Source organism: Sarcophilus harrisii, chromosome 4, assembly GCF_902635505.1.
Source record: "Sarcophilus harrisii chromosome 4, mSarHar1.11, whole genome shotgun sequence".
In the NCBI taxonomy this organism is placed as follows: domain Eukaryota; kingdom Metazoa; phylum Chordata; class Mammalia; order Dasyuromorphia; family Dasyuridae; genus Sarcophilus; species Sarcophilus harrisii.
Genome location: NC_045429.1, coordinates 223,866,135 through 223,875,546, shown reverse-complemented (window position 1 = coordinate 223,875,546; position 9,412 = coordinate 223,866,135).

Sequence of the window (9,412 nt, the reverse complement as noted above, 5' to 3'; positions counted from 1 at the left end):
TGCCCTGAGCCTGGAAACTCCCAAAGCTTGACTCTTTTACTATTGAATTGCCAAATTCTATGCTGTTACATTATGCCATTACACCCTTTCATGTAACCCCAAGGGTCTGTCTAATTTCTCAGCCAATAAAATAGAAATATTTCCTGTGATGGTAGCCTGAAAAGGCTATAAGCTATGACTAAAGTGAAGGAAGTGTTAAAGCATGATTTTTTTTTTTTGCACTCAATGTAGCTTCTAAAGCTGAGTTGCAACAAAGGAGGGATCAATTCTTTATCATTTGTGCTAATTTTGGGCTAATAACACAAAGAAAGATTTTTAAAAAACATTCAGAGCAAGGGATAGCTAGGTGGTGCAGTGGATAAACCCCTGTCACTGGAATCAGGAGGACATCAGTTCAAATCTAGCCTCAACTACTAATTAGCTGCATGATTTTGGACAAATCATTTAATCACAACTGCCTTCCCCAAAAATATATATTAGGGCAAGAAGAAAGTAGGCTTACTGCTTGCTGGAAGATCAGATAATGCTGACATTAAAAAAAAAAAGTAGATATTTAACTCAAATGTTGTTTTGTTTTGCTAAAAAGAATATTATTCAAGATAGAAAAGCAGTAAACATTATTATAGTGGATAAAAACTCATTAAGAATGCTGATAATTATGGAAATTAGAGCTAGAGTTTAGAGAATTGATAAGCAGAGGGCAATCTACCTTCTACAGTTATAAAAGCTAATAAGCTATGTAAAATTATCACAGGTCAGGGAGAAACCCTAGAGTCATCTTCCATTACTCTTACTCATTATTTCAGGACCTATTAAGCTATCCTGTATCTTTCACTTAACCAAATGTGTATATATAAGCTATGCATTAACACTTTTAACTCATTTGTGGCTAAATGTCAGGAGGAATGAGCAGGAGAGACTTTTAATACCTCTCTGGCTTCTAAAATTATCTCCTCCAACCTGAGATAGAAAGGACATGTAATTATACAGACTTCTAAGTTCCTTCCAAAATCTGTGTCTCTTTGGGTTTAAATTCTCTGTAATTGAACAGAATTGATCATGGCAGTGAAGCTGTATACCGAGAAATGTTTTTCTCTCCCATAACTCCTTAGCAACTATAGACTTTTTTGGTTCCTAGTGGTAATGATTCTATATGCCACGTGAAATAGTTTGTCATAAGTAAGATGCTGGTTATAAAATAAAAAATGATAAAATATGATAAAAATGTCATAAACATTATGTCCTTAAACTTGATTTATTTTGGGTGCATTAATATTATGATTGCATTATGAGTACTTTTCTTTGAAAACACAGTACAAGTGACACATCTTTTTCTGCCATCTGTTGTCATTTTGTGTCAATAGATATGGTTTAGCTCCAATTAAGGACTCTAGAGACACCATTATCCAAAATCATTATGTAGTATTTTCACAGACAAAGATGGAAATGTCTTGTACTCTGTCAACTGCCTGGTTCCATGTGGAGGAGCACTTATAGTATGATATATTACTCTATTGCTTAGCTACAACTTCTTCCATTTCCTAAATGGTAAGATGCCCTTAAGGGAATAAAGTTTGGTCCCTGAAGATCATGCCTTCACCTTTTGTTCTACACTATTTCTCCTAGTCTTTTATCATGTAATTCTTCCCTTTGACAATTGTTTAAAAACAGATGAAGTAAGGAGAATCAATTCAGTTTAATAAATTTTAAAAAGTTCAAAAAAATTGATATGTATTGATGTAAATATCAGACTGTCAGCTATATTTTCATGTGCTAAAGGACTTTGCATGCAGGGGCTTCCATTCTTCATTACAGACCCTGAAAATCCTTTCCTTGGATCCAAATTGACATTTCAGTGGCAGCAACAATTACTTTTCTTCTCTGAAACTTGCTCCAGAAAAAAATAACTATATTACTTAGTATACTTCTTTGATAAAACAGAAGAGGAAAAGATATTTGGAAAACTGGGGTCTAAAAGAAAAGTAAAACTTTTTTTTTTCCTGAAGCAACACCTCCAGTTAAATTTTAATTGTTTTTGGAAGTTGTGGGACACAGTTCAGAAACATAAGAGATCTGGAACTGGAAATTAACAAGAGTTCATTTAGTCCAATACCCTCATTTCATTTTATTCATTCATTCATTTTATTTATTTATTTATTCATTCATTTATTTAGCTTTTCTTTATTTTTAATAGCTTTTTATTTTTTCAAAAATATGAAAAGATAGTTTTCAACATTCACCTTTGCAAAAATCTTGTATTCAATTTTTTCTTGGACAGCAAACAATCTGATATAGGTTAAATGTGCATTTCTTAAATCAGGAGTGATGTAGAGCATTTTTTCAAGTTTCTGCTCTAAAGCAGAAATGGCTTTAATTTAGTTGTCTGAAAATTGTCTGTTCATATCCTTTGACCTTTTGTCAATTGGAGAATAGCTTATATTATTATAAATTTGGGTCATATCTCTATACATTTTAGAAATGAGGCCTTTATCAGAAACACTGCAACATCCTTATTTTAAAGGAAATTTTAGAAACAACTGAGGACTAGGGAGGGGAAGTGATTTGCCACAGGACATTGGTAGCAAGTGAAGAATTATGATTCCAGTCCAGCCAAAATAACTGATGATTTAAAAAATAATTTTTATTTTGACCTTAGGATGTTGTTGAGTATTGTGTTTTATCTTTCCAATTAAGTTTCACTGGGATTGTCATCTTTTGAATTTAGGTTAACTCTAGTGGAAGAGGCAACTTGGAAGAATACAGACTATAAGGAGACCAGTCTCTGATTAAACATTGATTTCAGGAAACTTAGGAGGGAGTTATTCAACTCATCTATGGTAAGTTAGCTATGTAGTCTTGCCTTTATAACGAAAATGTTCCTATTCAGAGTGATGCTGGAAGAGGAAGCATTTTACTTTACCCTCCTTTTAGTTATTCCAGGGGCTGGTTGGAAAGCTTGTTGATGTTTGTGCTGGTAATTTCTATGTTTTATAAATTTCCCTTTCAGGCCCTGAAAAGGTGCCAATTCTTTTCTGTTGGATCACCTTAGTGGTCCTTTTAATTTTGGTATTTCCATACAGTTTTTTTTGTATTATTTCTTGCATTATAGAATTCAGATTTTTTTAAACTTCTCATGTTCTTCTTACTCCTTAAGCTATCCATATGCATTCTGCCTTCAAGATTTATATGTTTTGCTTGTATAGAGATCATGCTTTCTTTTAGCATAATTGCTTTTTGATTCTTCCATATTGTCCTTTACTTCTGCATATTTGCATTCCCAATAAGTTGTTTCCTCTTTTATTTCTTTGGTGATGTTTGCCAATGCAGATTCATGTTTTTACATTTTGTCAGTTATTTCTGCTATGTAGATCATAGATTCTGTGTTTATTTTTCTCTTGCACTGTTCAGGAATACCCTGATACTTTCTTGGGAATCCACAGAGTCCTTTGTCTCCTCAGTTTGTCAATTCATTTTCCTTTGTATTTGATACATGGATAATAGACTTTCTACTTATATATATGATATATAGGCTATATTCCTTTCTGTACTTGATAATTTTTCCATTGGAATATTTGCTTATGTTCATGATTTTTAATTAAATCTTCAAGTCAAAAATCTCACATTTAAAGAAAATTTTAAATATCTTACAAACTAATTTTAATTTAAATAAGAGTCAACACTGAATAGTGGTTAGGGAGTAAGACATGTAGTGAGGAGGTTCTGGGTTCAAGTCCACCTCGGACACATACTACTTGGATGGCCACGGGCAAGTCACAAGATTTCACAGTATCCTGGGCACATCTCTAAGACTAAATCCTTTCCCAGAACCAGATGTTTCCTATACTACTGAAATCACAAGGAATACTCAAAAAATTCCAGTAATTATTTTGAAAAACGTCTTAAAATTGTTTTAAATTTAACTTTATAGTAAGATATACACTTAAAAATACCCAATCTTTTTAATTTTATAAAACTTTTTATTTTCAAATCATATGCAGTTTTCAACATTTACCCTTACAAAACTTTGTTTCATTTTTTTTCTCCCTTCCTTTCCCCCACCTCCTCTCCTATACAACAAATAATCTATGTTTAACGTGCAATTCTATACATAGTTCCACAACTATCATACTGCACAAGAAAAATCAGATCAAAAAGGAAAAAAAAATGAGAAAGAAAACAAAGTGTAAGCAAACAACAAAAACACAAAGTGAAAATACTATGTTGTGATCTATTCTCAGTCTTCACAGTCTGGATGTAGGTGGCTCTTTCCATACAAGTCTATTAGAACTGGCCTGACTCATCTCATTGTTGAAAAGAGCCACGTCCATCAGAATTGATTATCATATAATCTTGTTGCTGTGTGTAATGTTCTGGTTAGCTTTCTGGAAGTCCTCTGAATGGGCCTTGATTTCAGCAGAATAATCACCACAAGAATAGTCAGGAATAAAGTCCAAAGTCTTTATTGTCTCCTTCACAGTCTGTCTCCTTCTCCTGGGGCCAGGCTAGCTTTCTGGGGGACCTTCAGAGGGTCCTTGGTCTTAGTGGAGGAATGGAGAGGTGGAGAGCCACCAGGATGGTGGGAGATGGACTGTTTCTCTTCCAATCCTTGGTGGCTCTTATATACCTTATTGTAATTACATCATTACAGCATGCTGATTATTTGTGAACTTAGAAAACCATTATATCACCAAGCTAAGTACTAAATCTATATGTAAATTAGAGAACCATCATCTCATCAATTCCTCTGAGTTAACAATTTATTTCAAGTGTACTTTTCCAGAGTTCTGGCTCTCTACAGCAGTATACAAGGTTTTCCTGCTTCTAATCATTTTGCTTATCATCAGTTCATGTAAATCTAAATCCAGGCCTTTCTGAAATCAGTCTGCTGATCATTTCTGATAAAACAATAATATTCCATAGCATTCATATACCAGAACTTATTCAGCCATTCTCCAACTGATGGGCATCCATCCACTCAGGTTACAGTGCCTTGCCACTACAAAAATGGCTGCTACAAATATTTTTGCACATGTGGGCCTTTTACTCTTTTTTATGATTTCTTTGGGATACAGGCCCAGTAGGGACATTGCTGGATCAAACAGTATGCTTAGTTTTATAGCCCTTTGGGCATAGTTCCATATTGTTCTCCGGAATGGTTGGATCAATTCACAACTCTACCTACAATGTAAAAAATATCTAATCTTAAATGACACTTAAAAATATGAAGCCAATCATTTATACTTAATTCTAAAGATTGGCTGCATCCTTTAGAACTTCTGTCAGCATCTAGAAAAAGGCATAGAAAATGAAGGTTTAAACATTACTGAACAAAAACTGAAGTAGAAGAGTGGAAGAGAAATTATACTTGATTTAGAGGGGAAAAGGGAGAAGAATTAATTAAATAAATAAAGACAAGAAAATGGAACCATTAAACAAAGCTTCAAAACCAGGGAAAAGGTAGATCATACCAGCAATGTTAACCAGAGAGATAAGATGTTCATTTTAGGAAAATATCCTTATCTGTAAAATGAGGAAACTGAGGAAAACAGGATTAAATGACTTGTCCAGGGCTGCACAGATAAGAAGTGTCTGAGGCTGGATTTGAGCTCAGGAAGATGTCTTTCTGATTTGAAGCTCAGTGTCCTACCCATTTTGTCATTTAGCTGCCTAATACTTATACTAAAACATTAATAAAATTAGCCATATTGGATTTGTTACAACAAAAAATGGCAACGACTTTGTAAGATATGAAATCTTAATTCCCTACCTAATCTTTTGTGCCCAGTGTTTTCCCCCCACAGACTCTATTGGTGGAGGGACTAACCCTCAAGCATTTTTAGGCTTACAAGTCAAATCACAGGGCATGGAACTACCTTTAATTTTCTCAAAATCACCTAACACTGTTTTATTATATGGTGGGCAACATTTATCTGTTCCCAATATCTGTAGGGATGGCATTTGCTTCCTGCTCAATTGCCAGATAAAGTCAACTGGTCGACTGGTTCAGTCACTGGTCCATGCTTAGGATCAGATGACTAGGAGTCATCTTCTAGGACTGCCCTAGGGGTCCTTAATCAATTAAACAGACTACCTGCCTGGTGAGTATCAACTGCAAGTGTGCCATATTTTGTCTTGGTCGTGTTTTCTATAAGACACAGAGACCCAATCTTTCTTTTTGAAAGTCTACATATAAAAATCACTTTATGTAGCTACTTTGAGGTCAAAATGATCCAGGCAATTCATCTTCTGGCCCTATATTTTCTGATCTTTTCTGGTACATAAGAGGATAAAAAATTGCAAAAGAGAAAAATCTAAGCCATTTCAAATATAGATTATACATATGTAGCAGACAACCCATAAACCTGTTTAAAAAAATCTTCAAGATAAATGCTTGCCAAGCATTAATTTATTAGAATTTTAAATTGAAGTAGATGTGAAGAATTTTATAGTTAGAAGATCCCAATTGAGTATGAATGAGTCACATAATTGGCATAGTGGAGATAATTTCATTTAAAAAATCATTTTCTCCACACTTAAAATCTTTTAGAATTCATTTTGAATTTAAATAAAAAAGACAGAAAAGGAATCATTTCTCCTTCTATTCTGATTAATGCTTTGCTTTATTATAGGCCAATGTGAAAATTCTCTATTTACCATTAACTTGTATATTTATAATGATGGAAAAATCAGAAAGAGGAGAGAAAGAGGATATTTAATAGTCCATAAAATATAGGAAGTTTTTCCAAAGTATTTGAATTGACTCAGGCCTTCATCAAATGCTAATTTTTTGATTATTAACTTTGCATAGGAAAGGAAGTGCCACATAATGGTCAGAGTACTGGTGCCTGGAATCAGGAAGGCTTGGGTCTCCTCAGAAACTTGCAAGCTGTGGGATTTTTGACATATCACTATGTCACTCCTCTTAGCATCCCTTTGTGACTTTTCTTTGCCTCAGTTTCCTAATCTATAAAATGGGAATAATATCTGTGGTAACTTTGTTAAAAGGTTTTTGTGAGGCTCAAATGGTGATCATACATATGCAAAATTCTTTGCAAATATTAAATTGTATTATATTTGTCTACTAGTTATTATGGTTATTTTTTCTTTCAAAGGACATTTGATGGTTTTTAATTAGATGTTAATTAGCCAAGTCCATGTCTGCTTATGTGACAGAGGGGGAAATTGCTATTGCTTTGAACTTGGAAGATATTTTTAAATATGCAAAATTTTATTCCCTCCCCCCCCAATTACATGTTTAAACACATTTTAAAATTTTTTTTAAGTTTTCAGGTCCAAATTCTATTCTTTTGTCCCTACTTTCCCGTCCCCTTCCCTAAGATGAAAAGCAAACAGATATACTTGCAAAAATGTAAAAAATGTTTCATATTATATTTCATGCAAAAATATTTCCATATTAATTATTTTGTACAAAACACTTGAATAAAAAAATGAAGAAAAGAAAATGAAGAATAGTATCTGTATTTAGAAAGCATCAATTCTTTCTTTGGAAACAGATAGGATTTTTTTTATCATGAATCTTTTAGAATTGTTTTAGAGCATTGTTATACTATTGCTGTTGATATGTACAATATTCTCCTGGTTGTGGTCACTTCACTTAGCATCAATTCATGTAAGTCTATCCAGATTTTTCTGAAATCATCTTGCTCATCATTTCTCATATCACAATTATATCCCATCACAATCATATTCCACAATTTGTTTAGTCATTCCACAATTGACAGGCGTTCCTTTGATTTCCAAATTTTAGCCACTATAAAAGGAGCTGCCATAAAAAAAAAAAGTACAAATAGGTCCTTTCCCTATTTTTTGATTGTCTGTGGGATATAGATTTAGCAGTGGCATTTCTGGATCAAAGGGTATGGACAGTTTTATGACTTGGAAGATTTTCTATAAAGTTGTAAAAGACTCCTTCACATAGCTGCAAAACATCACAATCTCTTATCTTCTTTGGCCAAAAAATGCCAGAATTATCAAGGAAATAAATGCATGATCAGTGGGGCTATACAGAAAGGGAAATTTTCTGGAAGATGGTATGATTTTTGAGATTAAAAATAAAAAAAAAACAACTTTCACAGAGTACAATAACCAAAATAAAGATTAATGTGGCTTTTCAGTTATGACAAACAGTTTTTTTTTTTTTATTTAATAGCCTTTTATTTACAGGTTATATGTATGGGTAACTTTACAGCATTAACAATTGCCAAACCTCTTGTTCCAATTTTTCATCTTACCCCCCACCCCCTCCCCTAAATGGCAGGATGACCAGTAGGTGTTAAATATATTAAAATATAAATCAGATACACAATAAGTATGCATGACTTAACCGTTATTTTGCTGTACAAAAAGAATCAGACTCTGAATTATTGTACAATTAGCTTGTGAAGGAAATCAAAAATGCAGGTGGGCATAAATATAGGGATTGGGAATTCAATGTAATGGTTTTTAGTCATCACCCAGAGTTCTTTCTCTGGGCATAGCTGGTTCAGTTCATTACTGCTCCACTGGAAATGATTTGGTTGATCTCATTGCTGAGGATGGCCAGGTCCATCAGAACTGAATATCATATAGTATTGTTGTTGAAGTATATAATGATCTCCTGGTCCTGCTCATTTCACTCAGCATCAGTTCATGTAAGTCTCTCCAGGTCTTTCTGAAATCATCCTATTGGTCATTTCTTACAGAACAATAATATTCCATAACATTCATATACCACAATTTATTCAGCCATTCTCCAACTGATGGACATCCATTCAGTTTCCAGTTTCTAGCCACTACAAAAAGGGCTGCCACAAACATTCGTGCACATACAGGTCCCTTTCCCTTCTTTATAATCTCTTTGGGATATAAGCCCAGTAGTAACACTGCTGGATCAAAGGGTATGCACAGTTTGATAACTTTTTGAGCATAGTTCCAAACTACTCTCCAAAATGGTTGGATTCGTTCACAACTCCACCAACAATGCATCAATGTCCCAGTTTTCCCGCATCCCCTCCAACAATCATCATTATTTTTTCCTGTCATCTTAGCCAATCTGACAGGTGTATAGTGGTATCTTAGAGTTGTCTTAATTTGCATTTCTCTGATTAATAATGACTTGGAGCATCTTTTCATATGACTAGAAATAGTTTCAATTTCTTCATCTGAGAATTGTCTGTTCATATCCTTTGACCATTTTTCAATTGGAGAATGGCTTGATTTTTTATAAATTAGAGTTAATTTTCTATAAATTTTGGAAATGAGGCCTTTATCAGAACCTTTGAATCTTGTCTGCATTAGTTTTGTTTGTACAAAAACTTTTCAGTTTGGTATAGTCGAAATTTTCTATTTTGTGATCAGTAATGATCTCTAGTTCTTCTTTGGAGTTGTGACAAACAGTAATTCTGATGTGTAC